Consider the following 27,166-nt stretch of genomic DNA (forward strand, 5'->3'; position numbering starts at 1 on the left):
AGTGGTGGCCGGGTAATATAGCAAAGAATCCAAGAGAGATTCTTGCATAGCCGGTCGACGTGGACAGAGAATCCGTGGAACGAGCGTGGAAGAAAGAGCGAGGGAGGCTCGATTCGCGCCTCATTGCCGTCTAAGCGAGAGCTATATCTCTTTGTGGAAACACGAGCCCATGCATCTCCCGCCTTCACCCTGTTCATCTTCCGCGATCCGCTGGAAGGGCCCCTCTAACGAACTCGACGTCCACTTAGAGGCCCTGAAAGGAGCCACGTAACGAGCACCCCACCCCCACGAAACTCGAACTGCGGCTCGGTTGCGACTCGCGCCTTCGGGGCCACGCTGTCGCAACGTGTGTATGGATACACGGCCCACGTTTTCATGTATGTACAATGTACATGTGTGCGAACATTCGTGAGTCAGGGTGCGTGGCTTGGTCGCGCACCAGGCTGACCCAATATTTTAATAAAGCGCACCACCCGTAACTAATCGACTAACCTGTGGCTAACGGAGGCCGAGAGACACACAAAGAGGGAAACAGAGTGAGAAAGAGAGACAGGCAGAGGGAGAGAGAGTCGTGCAACGCGGCGCATCGTGATGTACGGGCAATCAGACGCATTAATGCACCGCGTGCGCTGCACGCTCTCCTATAAACTATATTTATAACACTTCGTACCGTAATATATCCCGGAGCGTAGCGCGCGGAGAGATTATCGAAGGGGGAGGTAAATCGCCGAGAGGTAGAAGGGAAGAGTGGATTTGAAAAAGGAATAAGAAAGGACCAAATGTCGAACATTGACTGATGGGTAGCGGTAAACTCTTTATGATACGCCGTACCTTGATACGAGCCTCACAGACGCCAAACTGATCGACTCCACTTTTCCCATATTATCCAGATACCTAATTAATATTCAGCATTTTAACAAAGAAATCTTATTTTCGAAATTTATTTATCATAAACGAATAATACTAATAATCACCAATTCTAAGATAATACTTTAAGAAACAATGAACGCAATTGTCACTTTTCTACGCATTCCAATTTAAGTAATAGCGTAGCATGCAGAGGAAATATGTAAGAGGAAGTGACGAAAGCAAGTATAGGAGAGAGGATTTAGAAAAGGAATGAGAGAGGACGAAGCGTCGAACGTTGACCGATAGGTAGCGTGTACTCATTATGTGAGAAGTCTAACCGTTGGTCTAGATAGATATTCCTCGAGAATGGTTATCGATGAACGCAGAATGGCCACTCGGTTGTACGTGCGCATTCGTTAGCGCGGTCTTGTTCAGTTGTTTAAAAGTAATGAAATATTAGAGGTAATGTAAGCACGGTTGTGCGCACCACCTTCTAGCATATTTATGAAGCGGTTATCGGCGTTACGAATCGGCGCGGGCCCGGGCTACGAAGCTCGCCCCGGCATTGAATTCAGTTTCTATATCACGCGCCGATCCAATTACACCGTTGGTAGCCCTGCTGAAAGGGCTTCCATTCTCGATGCCACGGCGCATACGCCGCGCCCGCGGAAAAATCAAGCGGTCCCTCGTTTCAGCTGCCATTCCGACTACGATATCGCCTGTATCCGTAACATCGAATATTATACCGTTCGCCGGTGTTCGACTGATAAAATACGATCCGCGCTGTCTTCCGAGTTACTGGCGAGGTGCACCAAAACAATATCCTTAACGTCATGTTGGTTTTTTCCGCTTCGCGATTTGGGTAGTGAAAGAATTATGTTATTTTCTTCTAAAGATTCATGTATCAAAATTAGCAATGAGGGAATTCTCTTCTGGTAACCTTAGAACATAGTAGTTTAGTAATTCTTTTCTTTCGCGATGTAAAATAGCAGTGCTTAGCAAGTCTAAGTTTCTAATGCCAAAGTAAAAAAATAAGATAAGAATCGAATTATTACAAATGAAATAGCTTTCTCTAATTTCCTTTTCGTCGATCAATTTTATTTTAATCTTAATATAATATAGATCGTTTCCTCTTTATTCACTAAATATGTACACTGTGTATATAAACGTCCAAACAATATTGAATAGTACGGATATAAAAAATATCTTGTAATTTAATCGTACAAAGTATATTGATCCAGTGCTTTCAAGTTTGAAATTGTAAGATCTAATCCAACCCCTCTTAACACTTCCAACGATGTTTTCATCAAACTTCTTAAATCGTTCAATTCACTCTTCCTCCATCGACGATCCTTTAGTAAAGATATATTCAGCACGAAACAAACATCAGTTTGCAAAGTGTTCCTTGCGGACACGCGAAATGGCTAGAAATCAATTCGATGATCATTAGAATATTTACTCTGGCGGAATCGGCCGTTGGCCGATTACAATGGAACCATGGGGTGACTATCGTTACAGATACCGCTAATCAGAGCGAATCATGCCGTATCGCGGTCTCGCAGTACATCATGCTCGCAGGTCCGTGCAGAGGGTTGAGGGGATGGTGCTCCGGGGGTTGACTACTGTGCAACGACCGGCGGAGGTGGTGGATTTCGCGTTACTGCCGACCCATTATTATTCATATATTCCGTATCACGTCTGTTCGTACAAACCTACACAGAGCGTCCGCGAGCCATAACAGCTCGTCGTCGTGCCACCTCCGTAAATAGCCTCAGGTATACCTACACCAACAACCACTTTGCGTCCTTCGAGATCGCGCTCTTGAATATTCTGTCGGAGCTGTTTACCCCGACTCTAACCGGAAATTGACTGAATCGCATTGAAACTTTCGCTTGCTTTTGCTTCATCCTCTTTAACGTTTGTTTCTTTTATTTTATAAGAGAAAATGATTATTTTGTAAGTTTAAGATTTTTCAATTTACCAGAAAATTCTCGCACGGACCGTTGAAAGTATCGCCACGCAAAATCAGCATTTGGTTGAATGTCGCAACGAAGGCGAAGCATACGTGCAGCGAGAGGTCGAATGTGCGGTTCAGGATGCAGGAGGAGGCCGTGCCCGACGGTAATTGCCGTAGGGACTGGTCAGAGCCACGATTTGCCGAGGACCAGACCGCCCGCGCGACTCACCTTCTTCTCTTTTCTCTCGCTTGTTACTCGCTGCCTCTCTCCTTTCCCTCTTTTATTTCCTTCTACTTATCTCTTTCTCTTTTCACGTCCTTCTCGTAGCGTGGTTACTAATTACGAATCGCTGGCTCGATCTCGATAGGCGGCTGTCCGAGTATACCGAAATTGCACTTCGCGTGCGCGAGCACCTTCTGACGAACATTCTCCTCTCTCCTACCTTTCCCCTTCAAATATTTAAACGTCTCGGTTTTCGTACACTCAAGAATGCTTACAAGGTTCCGATGGCTCGGTGATACAGTTATTAATTACAGATTGCCAATTCCGTCGATGGGCGGCTATTCGATCCTCGAAATTGCGTTTTATGTTTCTTCTGCAACACTTTTTGTCTTCCTTCGAGTTAATGCTACTTTGAGCATCGACTGAACATCGGTGGCACGTTCAAAGGACGAACAGCATGACTGGAAGTTCCTCTTTGTATCAACGATGCAATTATCGGTTGCAGATTATCGGTTTCGTTTCGACGGTTGTCTTCGATGATTGTCGACTTCGGAAATTCGACTGGATTCTTTTCCTTTCGGTGGGCGGTTTCATTGATTCGAGGTTCCAGCGTGACTGGCGCACGAGCATCACGTTGCTCCCGACATAGGCTTAAATAAACGTCCCCCTAGCGAGCACCTGCTGCCCACGAATTTCTTTATCCAGCTGCGCGTCTATAAATCGAGCGGCGAGCGACGCGCGCCAGCGTATCTTAGAGCACCGACAAAGGTCCAGGAATTACCAGCCTGTACACACAATTGCGTACCCTGTCCCCATCGGTTGCCCGGTAAAAACACCGAGTTTTAATAAATTCTATCGTGTCTCCTATTCATCGAGTTAATTAAAATTACTCCCTCCTTTCGGCGGCGGAAAAAGAAACGTTCGTTTCGTTCGTGATTTTTAGTCGTCCACGTTAAACGATCTACTTTCATACAATTCTGACTTTTCGAACGTATTATAGAAACTATAGATATGTAGAATTAGAATTTATGAAATTCTCGAATCCTACGATCCTCGAATCCTGTTATAGAATCGCCATTTGAACGCTGCCACATGCAAGCACGTAGGCTGCAGATTTTGATGTATTCATATAAAACTTGACAATGTAAAATTATACAAAATGCATTTAATATGAAAACGTATATATATAATATCCAAATTATAGTTCTTTCTATAATACTCGATAGATAAAACAATTTTCCATCGAGGTTATACTTTCTCAATTATATCCTCAGGAATATGAATCTGCGCAAAAATGCGCAGTCTAGTGATGATATGCAATCGATATGCATCGTACAAGTATTGTACGTCGCGTGAAATAGCTCTTAGCCTTCGAATACTAACGACCAAGAAACCTCGCTGAACACGATTCTCTCCTCTTCTGCCGCGTTTTCGTGCTTTCCCACGCGACAGAGTCTTCTTCGTCGCCGTGGAACGCGTCTCGTGAGTTACGCCGTTCGAATCCGATCTTCATCAAGCTCGCTCGCTCCCACCGGGGGTGAAGGTACGCGCGTAAAACGTCCGCGGTTCTATGCAAATTTCTGCGTGGGGGTCTTTGTTGGCCGGAGGATACGTGTTAGCTCGGGATACCCTTCTTTCCGGCCCCGCAGGGAGATAAATAATGGTAACGCGACTCCGCGCGATTCTGTCTACCTTGCGTCCGTCTTGTTTGCATAACCAGCCATATCGGTGGGGTACTCGGTGTGGGCCGCTTGCGTGGAGTCGCGGCGGTTCGCTTAACCGAATCAAAGCTCGCTCTCGCCGCTCGCTACGATTCCCCGTGTCTCTGTTCTTCCGTCCTTTGTTGTCGCCATCGCGACGCCGCGGTCCGCCGTCGCTTTCTTTCGATGTCGGCGCGGGGGTGAGTGTGAGTGAATTTGACTCTGAAATATATGTTCCTTTTCTTCATTGTTAGGATGGTTTTTAGGAAATTGCGTTTTCGTATGCGCCAAGGTTTCGGAAAGTATTAGGTTAAACTGGCAGTTTACGGCGACTGTATTGTATGTATTAGGTAAGAAAATACTTGATGTTGAAGTTAACCAAATATCGCGTTCTTTCCGATTGCTGAATTTTGACGTGTTTATTTCTTTTTGTCGTTTGCCGAAGAGAAAACGTTTAGAAGTACCAAATGGAATAGTAATCACATCTTTTATTAATTCGCAATTACACGTATTTTTGTACAAGATTTATTTATATGAGATAAATAATGGTAAAGTTCAACAAACATTCCCCTTTATCGTTTGCTGAGAAGGCAACGTTTAGAAGTGTCAAAGCGGATATTAAACAATTACACTTGGCCTTTTACAAAACTCTCTAGATTTTATTCGACTGTGATAAATGGCAGGTAAAGTTCAATAACCTTAATAACAATTTTTCACTGCAGTGGCCGTTCAGTCTCATACGCCTTGTTCACCACGTTGTTAACCTCAATTTTGAGGTACGTAATGCTAAACTCACGAGAGGAAAATTCAGCGTGCTCTTTCTCGGGTACGAAAAATCCCTGGGCGATCGCGGTGGCTCGAATTTGTTGGCAATTATTATTAGCTTATAAATATCTCGAGGGATCACGCGAGGCCATTTCAAAAGGGGTGTTGTCGGTGTTTATGACCACGGCGCGGTAAACCGCTGAGAGGTCGGAGAACGCGTGTATCGCGATCGGGCAAAAGCATCATCTGTCAATAACCTGGCCGATAAAAAGCGAGAGAAAGCGAGAGAAAGAGAGAACGAGCGCGAGAGAGAAATTGCTGCGTTACTGGAAAAGAGAAGGCGAAATGGGAACGCACGGTTAGCGCGGTGCTAAATTTTCGCGAATCGCGTGCACTCTTCTGTCGATTGGTCGATCGTCGTGGCTTTTCGACGCGGCCACGTGTGTGCGAATGCACGCATTATCGACACGCGTGTGCATTCACGAGATGGAGGAACGCGGTGAATACGTCGTGCCAAGGGACAGTGGAAATTCATGCATTACGCGTAACGTCACCGCGGGCGGCAGCCATAAAACAACTCGCGGATTATCGAATGGGGCTTCGCATAAAAATATCCGGCTGTCAATCTTCGCTCCCGCGGTCACCTACCTCCCGTCGACCTCTTCTTCGCGCTGTTCCCCGCTGCCATATGGCAAATTGCCTTATGAATTCTTCGCTCGCGCGAAATTAGTGCTCATGATAGGGGTAGTCTGTTTCGCGGACTTTGATGAAACAGAGTTGTTGTCGTGTACTAAGATTGTAGATATCGAACTTCACTGATTTGGTATCTTAAACAATCTTCCCTACATTTTTATATTTTCTCCTCTCTTTGCCAAGAGTACAATAGGACTTAAGAATTTGAACTTTCGAGTTTATCCAGGGGCATGCAATTCATATAATAGGATTTCACTGATTTTCTCCATTACCTATGAATGTTCGTTCGTGCAATAGAAGCTTATGTCCAGACTAGTGAATTCAATCAGCAGTTTATTCGACTAGACAGCAACTAAATTCGATTCAAAGAATTGAATACGGAGTTCCGCTGTAAATTCGTGAAAGAAAAAAGGAAATGTAGTATTTTATCTATCGTATACACGAACTACGTATTTTGTTAAGAAGTATATAAGTATATAACAATGGATTAACAATTCCCGTTTCACAAATAATCCTTACAAAATCTCTCCACTTTCAAAATTAACCCTTCTTTCATCGATTTCATCGCAAGAGACTCATCTGTTTCCCATATGACAGTCCAACTATCGAACCGCCAATGATCAAGAGTACAATTTTCGTCTCACGAAAAACAGCGTGGGAGCACCTTTCTGGTAGAGAGGATCGCTATTCTCGGAACGTTCCACGTATGCGATGCGACGATATCGCTCTACCCCTTATTACTCTGTCCATGTAGCGCGATCGCTTTTTCCAACGACTGTTTTTGCTCGCTTAAATCCAATACCAGACGCCCACCTTCCTCTCCCCGGGCATCGTAGCCAGGTCGTAGCGATCGCTTCTTTTCGAGCTTAACGATTGCCGGCCGACATACCGCTGCTCGATATATAACCGGCGGTTCTCGTGAAACCATCCCCCGGCGGAACCGCGCCGATCCCGGACGAGGATAATTAAACCATCGTGGAGTCGCGTCGCGCTATTTAACCGGCGCGGCAGAGGCGGTCACGCTGTTCATCCGCTCGAAACAGAGACTTCAAAGCTCGCTGGCGTCGCGCGCACTCGCGTGCAAAAAGCACGCGAACCGATCGTCCCGCGAGGCTGCGGCACGGCCTGAAAGCCGGCACGAGTACATAAACAACACTCTTGAGTGGCACGACGGGACGCGCTAATGACCAGGATATTAAATAACGATAATGACGCCGTCAACGGGGCGGTTTTTTTGCCGGCTGTATCGCCCACGATGACGCCGCTTCTCGTGGAGCGAGAGCCCGTCCTCCATCGTTGTTGGATCCGATCACGAATCACGCGAATTTCAACAGAGAAATTTCGCAAACTTAATTAGCCGGAACATTGACCGGTGCGTGCCACGAAATAATCGACTTCCTTTTACGCTTCGGGTACTCTCTTCCTCCCTTTTGTTCTTCTCCTACCCTGACGCGATTCTGCCCGATTGCGTGATCGTGATGTGCACGTTCTGGTTTTGTTCGATTTCAGTTCGAATATGTGTGGTGAAATTCTTTAGTCTCCCCATGGTTTGTTAAAAGGAGAGATTCTTTGTAATTTTAAGCCTTGTAGACCGAGAATTTTTTGACACAATTCACGAGAAATCGTAGTAGATACATTTTTGCAGTTGAGCTTTTGGAGAAATTTGGAAAAATTTTGCAAAGGGAAACATCGAATGTAGTGAGTTATTATTTACACAGTATCCAATAGGAAGGATCCGTTTTCCTATCTTTTATTAAAAAAATTAAATGGAATAAAAATTGTCATACTAATTATCAATGTCGTCGCAAGAGTATCGCTACTGATGGATGGTGGAAAGGTGGAAAATACATGTTAGTTTGCTATTCGCTGCTCTAATGGGGAATCTCGATTATCGCGAATGAAGATGAAACAACTGAAACAGCAGTCTTGTACGATTAAATACATCTACGTAAATTATTGAACATATTACAATCTTCTATCAAATTTCTTGGTTTCTAGTCATCATAAAAACAGCCAAATTTTCCATCGTACGCAACACATATTTTGCATAAAAACAAGTACAAAAAAATAAAAATGGAATTGCGAAATACAAATTACAATACTGTCGCGTGAAGTAATTTGTTCGAATAGAAAAAAGGAGGATCGCTAGAACAATGAATAATTGAAAAAGCCCTATCGATTGGCTCGCGCGTTGTGTACCACATTCGTTGGCGCATTAAGCGTCGCATCAGATAACAGGAAGCCGTGGTGGAAGGCTCTCGAGATTGGCCGGTTCTTTCGAGCCACGATAATCGACCGCTCTCGTACTCTGTTTTTAGTAATTACTCGGCCGTTCGTCGATAAGACAAGATGATCGATCGATCCAAACGCGGCGTCCGCGTGTCAGCTACTTGGCCAGCGATAATCATTACTCGGTATAGCGCATCCCGCGATGCTCTAAGGACGTTTGAATTATGGATCGCAAGTAATTAAGCTATCCTCTGGACAATCCCAGACAACGCCTTACTGCTTTTATATCGACGTCGTCCGCGATACAAGAGAATATCTCGATCAGGACGATGGAGGATTGTTGCGCGGGAAACAGCCTCTACCAAACTTCCGTTCGCCATCAAATCCTTCATTAGCTTGTCTCGATACCATTTAATATCCCATCCTCTGTTTTTAAATTTTGTTTCTCTTTTCTCTTTTTTTCGTTCGTTTGTATTGATGATCGTATCGTAAGAATCGATCCTTTCAGTTTCACATCGACCGAGGAAACATAATAGTCGGTAACGAATTAAATCTTCAGGATCTCAGAATTTTTCTTCTATTAAATTTTCTATGGAGACGATCATCGTATCTCTAGCCAGATGGCAACAGATGGCAACTTCCGGCTGAGTCGTAGAGTTATACGAGTCCCGGGCAATTGATCCATCCTACCAGGTAGCCAAGCGTGCACCTGTGCGGCTTGCAATTCGCTCCGACGCTGGATGCAACGCGAGCCAGGTACCGGACAGGTGATTGTCAGTGCCTCGGGCGACGCCTCGAGATCTTCATAGAGCGTCGGTTCGCGCGGCTACAACCCGGCGTCGAACCAGACGCTGACATGCATGCTAGTTACACGCCCCGGGCATAGTGATCCAAGTAGCAAAAAATTGTAACATCCGTGAGAATCACGGTGATATGATACGCGTTAGTTGGTTAATTACTGGTAGTATTATACCCTGCGAATTTCCGTGTAATTTCAACCTGTTAACCACGTCACCTTTACACGGAGATTTCGATAACAGAGGTTTATGAAATGAAAAGATGATAAAGGTAAATGAATTTCGAATGCGTCGATTTCAATTCTTTCAAACACAAATATTTTATAATTTATTTTTGGTAGAAACGAAGCAATTATGATACAATAAATCCATTAAACTGTTATTACGTTTCAAACATTTAAGAAATTTGGTTACATTCGATTAAGGAATACAAATTATTGCCTTTCATACAAATTTTTATTCGTCGAATACAGAAAGATTATCATTTCGAGTAATTACATATTCAGAATTATTTAGGAACTCTGATTATGTTTAAAGACTTTGGCATAGCAGGAGAGTACGAAGTTATCCGATCACAATCTCGAAAAATAAAATAAAAACGATCCTCGCGAAAGTTTGTCGAGATATTCGCGAGACGGAATGCCGATAAACGCGTGATTATCGCACTGAAAACGAGCGGTTGGGATGGTCCAGGGTCGTGCATAGTACGTAAGAGTGGAGAGGCGGCCCGTGTGTGAAACGTGCCGCCACGGCCAGTTCGTAAAATCGAATGAACTGTCGTTTTTATATTCCGCCTGTGCACGCGTTGTAGTCGTCGAAAGCGTTTAATTGTCCGCGTTATGAAGTCTCGACAGTGTTTCGCCGAGCTCCGATTTCCCTTAACGTGCCGCTCCTTAAATATTTTAATTCGCCTCCACTGACCATCATTGCCGCTGTTATAGTTTAAATTATTGCCACTTGCCGTTTATTATCATCGATATGGTGGCAATAACGTATCGAGGGAGACTTCTCTCGCAGAGAGTTCTGCGCGAAAGCTTACCAGAATGCCTGTTTGTGACTCAATTTTATTGATTGTCGACGAGCTACACGATGTTACTCTTTGCTCTTGCCTCTCTAATTTTCGACCACTTTCTCCTTTCAGTTTCTTTGAAATGATTCATTTCCGAGATATTCGACATCGTTGTCTTTATGATAATTTGCCTATTATTATATGTTGTGCATATGCTTGTATTCAAATAGATTAGTGTGTGTTTGCGAATTCGCGGCTGATTTTCATTTGTTTCGCAGTAACAAGGTGAACATATCCATACGTAGGTACAACTACAGAATATTCTACTTGATTTTATTTTTTCATATTTGAATTTCTACATTAAAACTTCTTTCGCATTGAAGCGCAATATGTAATTAAATACCAAAGTGATTTTGAAAGTTGTTGGCAGTATACGAGCCGATCTCGACAAACCATATAATATCTTTAACTTGAACCAGGAATTATTCTGCCTTAAACTATTAGTATTCCGTTGAACGTTAACAAACATACAACGATATACAAATAACCATCTTCTCGCAACAAGATTAATTTCCTGCACCAAAAACATTCCTTCAAATCCGGGCAAATATTACTAGGGCAAACAGTTCGCATACATATGCGTGTACTATAAATATCTTAAAAAAAGCGCGGGTTTTGTTGATGGGCACGGAAGTGCTCGTTGGCCGATATTTATTGCCGGGCACGGGGGCTAGCTTTAAAAATGCATTCCGCGCACAAAAGAGAACGACGGTGAGCGGTGTGCGCGCGTGCTCGCGCCGTGGCCAACGGGAACGTAGGAATTTGTTCCTATTTGTTTGAAAGCGTTATGCAGCTGTCAATGGGTCGAGCGGCGCACGTATGTTCGCCCGGAACGAGCGGTCAACACTTTTCTCGTGCGCGCATCACGATCTGTTCCATCCGATCGCGTCAATCACTCAAACTCTTCGACGCGCGCGGGTTATCGATGCGCCGCCGCCCGCCGTCCCCGCGATCCAACGTACGCGAATCCGATGCACGCTTTTGACCATCCAACGGTCCTCATTATGAATATTGTATTTTATGATCGCGCGTTTTCATTCCCACCCATTTCTTTCCTCCCCGTTTCCGACTTTTTTTATTTCTGTTCCTCGATCACGACACCGCGTTCATCATGGTCGAATCATGAGCGTGTTTTCGATGGTGTTGTAATGCCAGACTTTGATGGATTTCGCAGTAATTTTCCATGTTGATGTTCTGGAGGTGAAATTTAGAACACGTATTTCTGAAAGCGAGATATGCGATGGAGATATGGTATTGAAATTATTTGTGAATTGTATGTCTCGTTTATTGTGTTAACTCTGAAATAATGTTGCGAAGTATTGGTTTCCTTGATCAGTTTTGTGCTCTTTATTTATCTTATTTGGTATAGATAGTATATACATGAGAATGCGTATAAATACAGCGGCGCATATTTTAATATTGATACACAATGAGCTTTAGTAACTTTTATCCTAAAAATTTTTTACCATATTGATAATTGCAGTCGTCTGTTTTGTTGTACATATGATATCTATTTATTGTTGTTATTAGAGATAAATCCGTTTCATGAAATTGTACTACTTTATATACTTCTTGGTTTCTAAACTCTCTTTTGACCGCAATTGTATCTTGAACAAATTTTATTCTATCTATTGCATTCACGTATCACGAATGAAAAATTCACACAAAGAATCGGTCGTCCAACAGCAACGTTTCAAAATACGAAAGCGCAAAGGTGACGTAACCGATCGATCGGACAATATAGCTGAAGGATCAAAGATCAGATCGAAGTGCGTTCGCAATGGTCGGAGAATTTTTCCGAAGGTGGTTACGAAACGACAAGCAGCCATCGTGCGCGCAATTTTTCTCCTCTCGAGGCGGGTTAGGCTCGCGGAGTGCCAGGCAGGCCACGATCCCGATGACGTAGCGGAACGTTGAAAACGTACTTGAGAAAACACCTACCTGACAATGTTAATGTTGCCGGGCACGACAGCCGGCCGGAATTATTGAAGCCGAGGTAACAGCGTGGCTCCAGCGATAAAGAATGACAGGAGGCGGCCGTTATCGCTCTTTCCTTTCATGAATAAGCACGCAAACATTCGCATCCATCGCGAGGAGCGGGCCGAGGGCCGATAAGCCGAATCGCTAAAGTCGGACGGTCCGCTATCGGTCGTATCGTGAACGTGCCGTATTAATTTGAATATTTAACCGCGCGCCGCTTCATAGGTTGCATGGCCGAGCAATTTTTTCTTTTACTCCTCGCTCTCTTTCCTCCTTTTTCTCCTTCCTTCATTCTTCTACGATCTCGTCCTCGATTCCTCACCCTCCACGTCTCTCCCCTTACGAATGGTTGTAACGTCTCTATCTGTCCATGACGAAGGATCAAACGATAAAGCATGAAGCTCGGAGTTAGGTAATTTGTCAGAGAGGATTATGTTAGCTGGTTGACACATTTCGTGGTTCATGGTTGTCGACGGAAGTCAAATATTCATTAGGCAAGTAATATTCTTTACTGTTATATATTCCGTTATAATTAATGTACTTATATTCACTGACCTCAGGCACTTCGACTAGATTACTTTTTTCGCCTTTATATATCTTTTTGCAAAGCATTCAAATCGCAAAAATTCTAACAGGCTGATTCATGGAGGTAATCGGCGATAGTAAATGTCCATCTATCAAGAAAAATGGAACCTAGAAATTTTAAATATACCGACAAATTCATTTTTTTTTACTTGTCGAAGAAACACACGATCGTGCATGGATTTTACATTCTATAGCTATATTTAAGACGATTGGGAATTTAGTTCGTCATCGAGAGGCTTCAAAAATGCATGGAAACCTTGTTCCCCCGTAGCAGTAAGGGATCACGGTGGAAAATGAAAATCTCGTTCGCGATCGGCCATTACATGGCGGGGCAAATCGTTTCGGCGAACACGAGCTAACAGAGGAAGGAGGGTAGCGGTACACGTCGAAAGAGGATACCGAAAAGAAGAAGAAAAAAGGAAGGAACGAGAGGTGGAGGTTCGTGGATCTCCTTGTAACCCGTATAGCCCATTTCAAGCTCGCGTATATGAGGCCATTCGCGCGGAGCTCGACGACTAAACGAAGTCACCCCTACGAAGGGCTGTCGGCGGAAAGGGGTTGGTTGCCCTGCACGGGGTTACAAGACGAAATAAATACAATATTATGCAAACGGGCGGGGCTGATCGCGCTCGGCAAAGCCTCGGGAATCTCGGGAATCCCGAATAAATTGACACTAAACGTGGAAGGGTCTGCCCCTTCCTCTCAACTACCCTCGCCAGCGTTTCCTCGCTAGAGTGCAAGCAACCGGGCGATCCAGCTACGAGCACGGATCGCTCAGAACAACGGGGAACACCGGAAATATATATCGATGCTCCCACAACACGCCGTATTCCAATATCACCTAACAGCTATTTCGTTTATACGCGCCCTGCGCCGAAGTTAGGGCGAGAGAGGGTGAGATCGTGCCGACCGGGAATGTGTTTTTCCGGAATCTATGCATAGCCGACACGCCGAGTGACGAAGGGCCAATTTCTGCTATCATCGTCCGTTGTTTCGCAAACTCTTTTGTTCTTGAAAATTTGTTTGAAATGGTTCTGTTGTTTGTTTCGTTAGCGGTTGTGCTAGTTGCAATTGCATTATTCTCCAGGAATTACATTTCTCCATGAGAGAAAAGGAATAAGAAAGATAAAAGAAAAAATAGAAGGAGGAAGGAAGAACCTCAGAAAATTGAATAATGGAAAATATGATTCGCTGTATCTTTCTTCTCTGATCTTCGATCGAGCCGGTTATTCGACAAATCGGTTATTGCACAAAACAAAAATTAAAGAAAATCGATGAAATTGTAAAATACTTAGTAAACATAAAGATCAATCAAGTTGCACTAAAGTTCCGAAGTTTCATATAGTGGAGTTAACAGTTTCGTCCTATGAACGACTCAAGTAACTTGGCGCTTTAGGACAACATTTTTATCACGATAACATCCACAGGATCGAAGATATGGTGTACGACGAGGTTAAATTCACGCAACAGGATTCGTGAAGGTTGCACAATTTTTCTCAGAACATCGTCGATGGGGAGGTAGAAACGACGATCCTCGTTATCCCAACAGATGGTAATTCGATAGAAGTTTGGCCCGTGTTTGGATACGTTCCCGTAATTTATCGGCGCGCGGATATTCCGTCGTGCGGGGCGGTTGTTTCTCCGCCCGTAATTTCTGCCATTTTTCGCCGGGCCCTGGTAACGGCGTAAATAGCGGAGGTATCGTATAATCATCTAAATTACGATCTCAGAGCATGGCGTTCGCTGCTCCGCGCTTGGACAGAGGGTTGGAGAAGAGCGAAACGCTCTCGCGGATCGCGTCGATTCTAATCTCCCTCCCTCTTTATCTCGCAACCGCGTCGAACGTTGGCCCGGACAGTAAACCTTCGAACGAAATGGCACTCGCCGCGAAGCGTATCCTTGTTACCGATACCGGTAACGACGAGGACGACCATTCCCGCGCTATGCCAGCCTCCACGCGTATATACGCCGAACTCCCACGCTTCCTGTTGCCGTGCAATCCAATTACTTCTTCCTTTCTTCCACCAGAAAGCGTAGAAAACATCTCGAAAAGCTGCAAAAATATACGACATCTGTAACCATCACTGGCAAATTCTTTTTTCCTGTTTATTTCTTTCGATGTTCTTTATCATTGTTGAGAAGATAACACTGACGTTCTTGAAGCCTTCTATTCGATGGACATATTCTATCTGCTGACATTGAAGTTTGTAAAATTTTCCGCGAGATAGCTTTAATTGTTGCTATTTAGTATGGTATATTTTTGGATAACGAATTTGAAATTCCGAAGGTTCCAGCAGATTAATTCATATAGATAATCGACTACTAACTATGTTGCTGTCCTTGAATATTTATATTCCTATTACACCCTTGTTTTAGTCCTTCCATATTTTCCTCGAAATTCAAGAAACTTGTCAACAATTAAAAAAACAGCATGCCTGATCTAAGAAACGCATAGATACGAAAGGAATGGAAGTTATGGAAATTTTAGATATAATTCTACTTTCCACTCACTTCTTCAGAAACTTTATCTTTATCAACAAAGCAGCACTAGCGTCCTTGAGATATTCTACTAGATATACACGCTCTATCTGGTGACACTGGTAAAACGTTGCTTATTGGCGAACTAATCGTTAAAAAACAGTTCGAACCGGAGGCGCCATAAATCAGCCTTGCGAAAACGACGACGTATCGCATAGTCACGACCTAGAAACGGTTATTTCGCAACAAAGTTGCTTGCCATCCTTATCTCGACTTAGTTTCAAGTCGATATCGATGTACCAACGCCTGTCCATCGGTGCTTGTGTACGCGAGAGATCCCACGTTACGCCGACGCTCTCTCGTATCCACATATTCGATCTGCATCGCACAGTCTCTCGATATCTCGCCCGATTTTCCCCTGTTCGCTCTTCTTCTTCTGATTGTCGTTGTCTGAATCGAGAGCGAGGCACGAGTGAGAATCGCGCGGTGCCCCGTAGCAGAAGATTATACGGTTTAAATGGATAATTAAATAGCAACGAAACTGACTGAAAGACTGACTGGGGATGATTGCCGGGTAGCGGCGCGAGCATGAGCGTGGAATTGCCGCCCGGGGGCCCCTTTGAAGAGGAGGAGGCTACGTTATTACGGCTCCGTCCTCTCACCCCAAAGTCGCGTCTAAACCGAACGGAAACGTTATAATTATCCTGATTCCCACAAGTCACGAGGTCTGAGCTCTCTACGGTTCCGATTGACGTGGCGAGGAAAAAAGGCCCGGTGCAACCCTTACCCAGGAAAACAGGACTCTGTCAGTGTTGCGTCGATGACGTTGTACCTTTCGAGCACCTCGGAGACCTCGACTTTTTGGTCTGCCTTGAATAGTTAAATGTCGGCCCGGTGCACAGCCTACGCTTCGGCCCTAAATGTATCATTAGAACTCGTTTTGTGAAGTTTTATAATTTTCGACGTACATATCGTTGTGATGATTGTTTTCTTTCAAATCCGAGGATGTAACGGTAATTAACACTCTCGTGTATGTTATGGACTATGTAATTTACTGAACGTCTGTTCTCCATAGAATTTTACGAAGAATTTTTCGATTAAATCACTATTAATATATTTTTTACTCTTTTCCAGTGGGACTAATTGAGGAATTGTCTAAAAGAAGGGTCCATAAGACAAAAAGCTGAATTGAATAAATGTTAGTTCTGTCATTTTAATATCAGCCACATTTGTCTCGATAATTATAATGGCTCTTAAAGAACCTTGCTCTTTTTATACTCATAAAGTAACATATACCACTTGGGACTTATATATTTATCCATGGACCTAACCATCTTTCTTCAGAATATTCTCCAATTTCTTTACAAAATCTACTCTCTAATAATATTATTGCAACATATATCACCTTCTTCCAAACGTTTTTATTGACGATATCCTACGAAAACAACTTCCTTGCGTAACTTCAGCAAAATAATCAAGCGCCCGACGTTCCATCAGCGAAGTTCTCTGAAAACAACGCCATAACGAAATCGCAGGTGTGCACTTTCCTCGGACCATTAACCGGTCAATTAATCGCAACCAGTGGTCCCTCTTCGGTGGAGATTAGTCCGGAGTAGCCGTCAGACGTTTCATTAGCACGGTCCAATCAGTTCGATACGGCCTCTAGACGATCCTTAGGGCGCGGGACGCGGCCTAATCAATGAAATTGGGAGACAAAGCCGGGTCAGTAGCTTGGGTCAACGGTCATCGGTTGTCGCGACGATTGAACTACCTCGATCTCGAGGCTAACGCTACCTCGAACGACACAATGAGGTAGGTGTGTCTAGCCGCCACGTTTCAGGGTTCCTCCTTTACGCACCCTTCGTGCTTGTTCTTGACGAAACACGATCGTGGGAGACTTGGAACGCACGTGCACTTCATTCGGTCCAGGGGAAACGCAACGCAGACACGCTCGATGTTCCTCAGTTGTGTACGCGCGCGAATGGACCCCATGGTAGACAGGGTCGCGTGATAATGACAGGCCTGGGCGTTACACGGTGATTGAGGTGGCCGTGTCACAGAGACCCGCTTCGACCACGCCCTGCAGGTCGCCGTACCAATTCGCATCGATTCCTCGACCACCCTGCCGAATCCTGCTCTTTGACCTCTAAGAAGCTAACAATAAGTTATGTAGTGTTCCGGGAAGATTGGAGCTCGGTGGCTTTCGGCTGAGGGCGATCTGTTTTTGCAGGAGGATCAGGTGGTTCGAGTAAGTGTTAGGGTGTGTTGTGAGACGTTAAAGATACCTTTTATGTGATTTTAGGAATTTTTCGTTGAGGAAGATCTGTTTTTATAGGAGGATCAGATCGATTAAAAGTCTGAAAGGTGTTATGCTTTATGGTGTATTGTAGGACGTTAACATAAGAATGAATAACATAAGAATGAATAATATTGATTAATGGAAGATTCAGGCTTAGGTGTGATAGGACTAGAAATGTTAGTTAAAATTCGTTGGATAATTGACACGCTCTAAGTATAGTAATGTAAGTCAGTATGAGATAAACCTTGTAGTAATCGATAAGCAACAGTTCCTAAAATTTCCAAGCTGCATTTTTCTTAGACGTGATCTTCTCCTGTAGAAGGAAAGGAATAACGTGTTTTTCATTAGCGGTCTTTATATATTTGTTTCCTTGGTATCTATGAAACATACAATACAAAGACTACGTTTTACAAAATTTTTTAATCCTTCGTCGTTAGAAAGATACAAGTACAGTTATCAACGAAAACTACACATATACGTTTCTATTAATATTCATGGTGCACGTTATCGACGATCACGAAAAATCATAAGAAAGAGCGAAGTCAGTGGTCCGGGAATTTTTCACGCCGTCGAGCCCGGTATGCAGCATACCGGAATAGCTGATTATCGAACGCAAGCAAGCGCGGCCGCCGCAATGACGAGGCAGATTCGCCGACGATATCTATCTGGCAGATGGAGCTCCACGTTTGCTCGGTTCCCGTCGTCGTGATGTTCCAACGGGGGTCAACATCGCGGCGGCATACCATCTTTGGGCTTGGCTTATCTCGTATCGTTCAGAGCTTGCCACGAATAGCCAGCAGGCGCGTCCTCGCGCATACCTCCATACATTCCATTGTATTTCGTCTGTAATTACACCGAAAGGGGACATGGCGCGTCTTCGTTCGGTGCACGGCTCGTCGCTCGGAGAATGCGTTCCCCATCTCCGATTCTAATCAGTATCGTGCATCCCTGACGGCCAAACGTCGCATTGACAGCGCGTTCCGATCGTTGCAAAACCGAGTTTCTGCATTCAATGTTCAAACATCACGGTTCGATCTACTAACGCTCGCGTACACTGGAATGCGTACAGGTAACGAGCTTCGCGGATGTTCTGTAAAGTCGTGTCACCACGTTACACGACTGTTTGACAGACTGTGATCGAGAAATGGTAGGATTATGGTAATATGTATTTTATCCATATATGGGAAATTTAAAAGCGCTATCATGCACAGAGTGCACATCATACGCGAAATTATGGAAAATATTCAAAGTGAATTTATCGTTATTAAGATTACACATTTCTTCCCACTTATATCCTCGCATTGCATCCTCGCATCGTTCTTTTAACCAATTCTGATGTTCGATTCTTTAAATTCTCTATATTATATTTATCGATACCAGATTTCAAATTTTTTCTCAGACGTTTTATATACGTATAAACTTCTTTGGGTTTTGTATCTAATTTGTCCAAACATTTTTCAGTGAAGTTTACATAACTGTTTAGAGATAATATATAATTCCTAACTTATGACGTTTATCCTGTAACGTCTACAGATAGCTTATACAAATACTTAAATCAGTGTCTTGCACAGAATTCAGAATTCAGAATTCAGTCGTTACATTGATAATTTGTACCGATTATCGCGTTATGTATAAAGATAGAATGTGCCTTAATACATATGAACGAGAAGCATATGCCGAATAATAAAAATGGACATTCGTCATTCTAGTTTCATTTGTCATAATTGTCGCATTTAACTGTAACTGACGTTTCGAACGTTCAAGCAGACACGTTATATCTCCGGCAAAATCAGAGAATCATCGATCAAGGAGCGTATTACAGTTCTCTCGATTCTGTCTTTTATCCTGGTCCTCCTACCGATTGCCGAGGTCTTGGCTGAGTTTCATCGTCGGGCCCCGGTTTCCATAATATCCAACCGGCTCACGAATCTTCGCGTAGACGATCCTCTCCTCTTAAAGGAAATCCCGTGGAAGTCCTTTCGACGTGCGCCAGCCATTACCTCCGCGCTACTCTTCGCTCTCAGCCCGCTTGCAATAACGGCACATTAGAGGATTTTAACGCCGAAATTGAATAACCCCCGAGACGGTAACGAAGTTATGCTCGCTCATGGAAATGCCTTATATAGCTATCCACCGATGGAAGGAGACAGTCGGAATGAAGGTATTAGGGATGACTGACGCGCTGACGTCGCCGATTTCGTCCTCCGGTTCTCTGGTCCTTTTCCTTCGCGCGCCATTCGCTCGTCCCGCTTCTCGCATCAGCAAAGACCGACCCTCTGCTTTCAAATTGCTCGACCGTGGCAGCTTTACTGCCGGGTTCTTTTTACCCTCGGAAAAACGGTTATTAAAAGTTAAGATAATTGATTTCATCGCGAGTGTCGAATAAACGAGTTAAACTGTTCACGTATACAAGTTTCAAGTTATGAACATACCACGCCATTCTATGAAAATGTTGTGCAGAGTTGGAAGAAAATTTTATAGATGGAATTCGATTGGTTACTTCTCGTAGAATTGGCCAAATTTATTTCTTGTTATTGGCCAAAAATTTCGCGTATAAAAATAGAATTTTATACCATCATCTGACACCCAGTGAAAAGGAAGAGAGGAAACAACATTAGGCAATTCTTTTCCTCTTTACAATAGTTGCCATTTGCCACTCACTAAATCTACGAGTGATATACATTCGTCAACGATCCCAACGACAGCACAATTCCATAGCTATGTACCGAGAAATGTTTTTAACCTTTGTAAAATCAAACCCAAGCCTTCGAAAAATTACGAAGCTTCGCAGAATCCTTGCTCCAACGCGTAACACTTTTGCCGCGAGATCTACGGGTACTAGAAGGGTGAAACCGAGGCGCGTGATGACGGGGCGCGATCTCTGCTCCCACGCCCCCAACGCCCCGCTCGTTAGTCGGAGTCAGCAGCGATCGTCATCGACGTGTCATTCAGCGCCGCGGTTATCGAGGGGAAACCCGAGTTTCGAACGAAGGACACGCGGATGGAAAGAGAGAAGAGGATCAGGAAACGGGTTGGTCGGACGTGAAAGTCCGCCCATTCGACATCGGCGACCTGACGCAGCATCGAGAGCCAGCAAATTATCGTGCTCGCGGCGACGTAGCGAGATCGTCGATCGTCGGGCGTTACGTGGATAGCGTAGTCAAGGGTGGACGACGAATCCGGGGGAGGACAGCGGCTTCTTCGTGACAACCGGTTACTGTATCGTCTCGTTTGATCGTAACGAGGATACGTGCGCAATTGGTCCGATCAGGGTGCAAGATGTGGCTCGGCCATTCTGGGGGCCGGGGATGTCGTCGTCGTTATCGTCGGCCAGACTTTGGCAATTCTGCGGAAACCAGTCGGTCGGTTGCTTATCGAGGACGATTAATAACGGGCTCGGCTTGCTTCTCGCTTTCCTATGATTTATCGTCTGTAGCCTGGCTATTCGCGCTCGAGAACAGGTTACAAGTTGAAACATTGCGCGATGCTAATGCGCGTACATTGAATATTAATAGACAGTGAAATTAGTTTTCTTCTTTTTACGTTTTTCGATTCCGTATATCTCGAGGTAGAAGTGGGCGTATCATTCTTTCAGTAATCTTTCGGTGTAATCCTTCAATTAATTTGACGTGGAGTCGGTTTGCCACGACGTTAAATTCTCCCGATCCGTTTCTTGCGTTAATTGATCATCCTCAAGGAAAGCGCGTGATACTGATTCTCCACCGAATTTCATTTTTATTCCAAATCATCGCAGTTGAATTCTGAATATCGAACGCTGGTACCACACACACACCTGTGGATACGCTAAGAGGTTGGAACTCCTTAGAAAAGATACTTCACCAGCTTGCGAGTTTGTACTGATTTGAATTTGGGTCACGAACGATCTCATTGCCTCGAGAATTGTCTTGCAGAGTAGTTCGTTCCACGAAAGGGCCGTGGTTATTTCAGCTACGTCTCCGCTATCAAGGTAGCAGCCCGTGCGATGAGGTTAGCGTACCACGAAAAGGGGTCGTCTCGAGGCAATCGGGCTAAACTACGGACTCATTTACACACTTAGCCGGGCTTCCGCCTCGCTCGTTTCTACCCCAACCCGAGTCGACCGGGAGCACAAATGGTTTTCATATTGTCTTTTTATCGCTCATTTTCATTTTATCGCTTGTTTGGCTGCCGACTCGAGTCATCCGCTTCGACAATTCCGCGTGTCTCTTTCTTCTACCAGTTCTGATTCTACGCTTGAAACGGCTACTATTCTGACCTCTATTTTCTTTCTCGCGTTTCGTGCAAACCTATTTAATCTATCTGACAGTCGTCTAGCGAGCTGTAAGTTTGGAAATTTCGTATATGTAATTTAGACGTCACTAAAAGAAACACGTTATAGTTAGAGAGTTTCAAGTTACAGAATTAAGGTCACGTAGATAATATTTGTAATACTCTTCATGTGTCAATCATCAACTGGTGTGGTACAGATCAAATCATTGACAAATATAACATATTTCCTTCCGGATTTTTCATTTTTTTCAATATCTATTGTACTTCTATTAGTTGATATACTCGTAATACAAGGACAACTGCTACCTTCTTATAAATGACTTCTATAATCATTACTTGCTAATTTATCAGCAATGCGAACCTCATCATATCAGTTGCGGATTAAGCTAAGAAAAATTGTAGGAATATTCCTTTTAAATTTCCAAACTCTTTATTAATTCTTTCATTTAACGCGCATACCGATCCAACGTTATCTACTCTAATCAACGCGGTTCCGATCGTTTTCTCGTGCGATAATCGCGTAAGTATGGTGGAATATGGTGGTCGACTAAATCAGGCCCGATTTTGCACGGCGACACTGTCGCCCGTAATTCACCACCAGGTCGCGCAAACACTAAATTCGACGAGAATATCGGGCCCCACGAGCCGATGCCAAACCCGATGGTAGCGCGCACGAACGCGCGAGCGGATCCGGCTGCGCATAAAAGCCCGCGGCTGCACCGCAAGCGACCGAACCGCATCATATTTTTACATAATTAGCACGTGGCGCTCGCGGTATTACGTTCCCGGCCCCTCGTACCCCCCTGGTTAACCTCCCCCCTTTGCTCGTTACTTTTTCCCGAAGCCTGTGGTATTTTTGGAAACCGCTGTAAGCCCGCCGCCAATTCCTCTACCCCGTTGTATATCATGTTTCTTGGAGGCGAGCCATAGTATACATGCAACAGAAGCGTGGCTTCGACTCTCCTCTCCGCTCGAACCGCTCTCCTCCCTCACCCCCTCCGTGAAAGCCCATTGTGCGGCCGTGTATACGCGATCCAAGCGATTCTTATCCTAATTAAATCGGCCCAGAGCATTGTCTGCCCGTGGAGTTTCTATCGGATCTTGCCTGGCTACCTAGCGTTCTCTCCATTTGCGGCGGTAACGTCATACCGACGGTATACAGCCGCGAGAGGGTCGATTGAGACGTGGCTGCGTATTCGACGAGGATTGATCATGGCTAAATAAAGAGCGAAGGATTGAGAGACGCCAATTATTTTGGGAAGGCAAGTCGTGACGAGTTTGGGACTCGAAGGGAGAAAGAAACTTTGATGGAAAATTATGGATACGAATTTTGTTATGTAGGAAGCGAGGAATATAACGAGGAACGTAATACGAGGGTGCAAATCAGTGGGAAGTTACAGCGAACGTGTTTTGCTTGTCGTGAGCAGACGAGCTATCGAAAGTATGAACAGACGAGGATTTAAAATTTCGTTTGAAGAAATTTTCTAATATAGATTCACGTATTTTGTGATTGTATATTTCTACTTTCATTCTGAATTCTTCGGGCAATTGTTATATTTATTTTCAAACTGAGAAATGTTAAATAATCCTTGAAAGGTATAAAGGAATGATTTAAAGCAAGTAATCTAGAAACATTTAATTCCTTCGTCTGTGTATTATTAACACAGCTTTTTGAAATAAATTCGCGTCAGTAACTGATGTTCAGAGAAATGTAACCGAAACCACTTTTGTCCTTGACGAAACAATAAGAAGAAAAATTGGCTGGCGACAGATTTATCATTAACCGAGAAAGGCAGGAACAAGCGGAAAAGTCCGAAGGAGTTTCAACTGGATCGTGTTTCGTTCGCAAAATCCAAGGACCGTCTCTCCCCTCCTATTGGCCAAAGTCGCGTCCGCCTCGTTGGTGTATGCATAAAACAATCAAGATAATTGTTGAAGCTACATGGGGACCGGCTGGCTGACTGCTTTCCACCCTCGTCTGGGATCGTGGTAGCTGCCGGAACGGAAGGCAGGCGGAAGTAAAAGGGACAAAGAGGGAAAGAGAGAAGGCAGCAGCTATCCAATTACATTGAAAACAATAGTCTTAAGTGCTCGCGGCGGTCCGTTCTGGCCTGCCCACCCTCCTCCCTCCTCCGTACCGCCGCCGATGCTTTTCCAGGAGGGTCGCCCCACCCCCGCTGGGGCCACCCGTGACGATGCACAACTTTGACTCGCTAAAAGTATTACCGCGAGAAAGTTACAGGTAACACTCCGCGAATTGAATGAATCTTGCAGACACTTCTCATTCCTCCGGTTGAACGTTCCCCGATTAAGAAATGATCGTGAGGTCGACGAGGGGATGTCGAAGGTACATGAAAAAGGGGGATGAAGAGGTGAAAAAAAATCGAAAACAGTAGCATTGTCGAGTAGGCGTTTTATTAGATGTTCTTCGTTGTTGACTGGAAGCATGGAAATAAAATACCTTGATCATAAAAATTTTAGTGCGAGAGAATCACGAGGTAAAGGAGAAAAAGTAATACAAGAGTATCAGAAAAAGAGAATTCAGCACTTAAGGAATGCGTGGAGAAACACTAGCGGTGTAACGACATAGAAGAAAGTTACATCGATAAAAAGAGTCTGGTAATGAAATAAAGAAACGAGATCGTGATAAGATGCGGAAAATGAAAGGATAGAAAAACTATGCAATAACTCCATAAAAGAAGCGGGAAGGCAGTAAAAAGACTCAAAGAAATAAAAAAAAAAGAATGTGAGAAGATACGAGGAACACGAAGAATACATACCCTAAATAAGAACAAGCAACAATGGCATCAGAAAGAAGGCACGATAACACTAAAGCGCTTGAAAGAATGAGGTTTCATGAGGAGAATGACTTGAACATGAGTGAAGCTACGACGAAAGATACTTCGAATCTCCTAAAGATTCTCAAGAACATATACCAGAAATCTGAGAATGGTAGTTTTAGATGAGAGTAGAACTACAAAGTTGCTGATGTGAAAATGCGACATGATATATCTACAGGGCTAGCAATGTACGTACGTAAGTTCGACATTCGTACGAGTTCCATGCTTCCTATGATAAATGGATCCATGGTAACCTCGATTTGTTTGTTCAGTGACGACTTTAATATCGCGGTGGGAATTAATACAAGAGATGAAAATTAAGATGCACGACGCATTGTCCCCGGGGGACGAGCGTTTCGTGTAGCTCGTGATGTAATTAATGTGATTATCCGCGGATCGCGTGCGTTCTTTTTTCTTCATAATGCAGGATATGATTCTATGCTCTGACAGGCCATTCAGCTAGCATTTTAGTTTTGTGTAAAATTGATTCAGTTATTTGTAACATCCATAAATTACGTATGATATCGTTTAATAGTGTTCGGAAGCTTGTTTATCTTTGACAGGATGTTATTCAGTTACAAAATCATAGCTATAAGAATGTAGAATAATATTGATCCTTATTCTGTTTATGGCAATAAAATTATTTCTTGGTGTTAATTGGCTTGATTTCGAAATTATAAATCGTACAATTAAGTTTCTTTTAAATTACTATAAAGATTACTGATATTTCGAATAATGATATATAAAAAACATAAACATAATAGCAAAAAGAGGGAATATAACTGCTCCGTCTTTTAATAAGTAATATAAACCAATAAAATTGTACATTTTAACAAAATTAATGTATCTAGGTACTTATAGATGGTAATTTATTTTCACTTTTTCTTGATCAGTGATCGTACTGTTTTTATTACGTTTAAAATACTCAAGAAAGAAAGATTTGAATCAAGACGCACCTTTAAATTTCAAATTTTCACAGATTATATTTCTCAGGGATTAACACCGTTTACGAACCAAGACATTTCGCGTGAATGTTTTCGTTGTAACGCGCGTAGGTTCGGGCACGTGTCGTTCGTCTTCCTGTTGCTCGGCGTGCATCGAAGCGGTTGGTGTTGCCGCAAGTGCGAAATTAATGCGAGCAGTAACTTCGCTTGGAGAACGATGAGATTTATACACGAATTTATGGACTCGCGCAGCAAGACCGATGGAATAACCGAGGAGTGCATCATTTATGCATCTAGCTCCGCTTTCGCCGCCGCGCCTTTGAGCTCTTGCCAATGGCGAGCTCCCTTCGCCACTTGTGTCACAGTGAATCATTTTTTCGGTACGGCAAGCGAGAATCTGAATGTATCCTGATGGAATTTTAAAGTGGCGTTTATATACGTGTAATTTTATTTCGACAAATTAGAATTATATTATGACTTTGACGTAGTTAACTCTTAAATACTGTCTAAGATACAAATAAAACCAAGTAAATACTGTAGTTTCACCTTAGTTTATATTTTTTAATTTTCGAAATCGATAATCGGTAATCGATAATCATCCTCTAAATTTCGTTACAGAAACGAATAACTTATTAAATGTTTTATTATTAAAAGTATTAAAAATAGGAAAGTTGCCGGAATGTATGGAAAAGTTTGCGATGATATAAAACGAACTTCACATGGAGTGAAATTCCATTCGCTTTATTAAGCATTAACGTTTTAAGTCTCGGCGCTTTAATCGTAAATATTTAATCTTGCAACATGTTCCATTTAATCAACAATTTTTGTACGACCGACGTAAAACCATAATTACAGGCGCGCCTCGTTGGGGAATCATTTTAGCAACAAAGTTATAGCTCGCAAAGTTAACATCGTCCATGTGCCGTTAGGAAACAAGTTTCTGCAAAAGGGTAACGTTAAAACGCAACAAGAGAATAATTTACAACGACATAGCGTGCAACCAGCAACGAAGTTGCTACGACCTTTCTTGCGACCACTAAATCCAGCTTGGTCATGTAAAGCTGTCGTTTCCGAGGGCTTTATCGCCGCGGATCCGTCGATTTCCTTCAATAATTCGCGACACAGAGATTATCTTGTAAACCGCCTATCCAGAACGTGTCCCTCCACCATTGACCTTTCTCCCGTATATCTTGAATGGCCTCTCGTAAACTCTGTCTTCCCTGAAAGCCAATACGAGCATCGAAGGACTGATCGTCGTGCGTGCATCTGCATCGACACAACACGATAAAACGCTTGTTGCTCCGTTATAGAGGGACGACCTTTTTTTTCTACCACTCTTCTCTTACTTTTTCTCTTTTTTCTTCTTCTCTCTTTTTTTTTTATTGTCGTTGTTGCCCAGCAATAAATATAGCATATAGCATTTCGCAGGTGCGTCCAGACGACGCGATGCCCAGTAATGCGACTGCCGTCGCGCAGATAAAAGTCCCCC

General features: G+C 43.6%; 1 protein-coding gene across 5 annotated transcripts in view; it reads left to right on the top strand.

The window, feature by feature from the left end:
* LOC126871971 (homeobox protein homothorax) overlaps nt 1-27,166 on the top strand; it is a 503,672-nt gene that overhangs the window by 351,147 nt on the left and 125,359 nt on the right. The window lies entirely within an intron of this gene.

Source organism: Bombus huntii, chromosome 12 (genome assembly GCF_024542735.1).
Source record: "Bombus huntii isolate Logan2020A chromosome 12, iyBomHunt1.1, whole genome shotgun sequence".
Taxonomy (NCBI): domain Eukaryota; kingdom Metazoa; phylum Arthropoda; class Insecta; order Hymenoptera; family Apidae; genus Bombus; species Bombus huntii.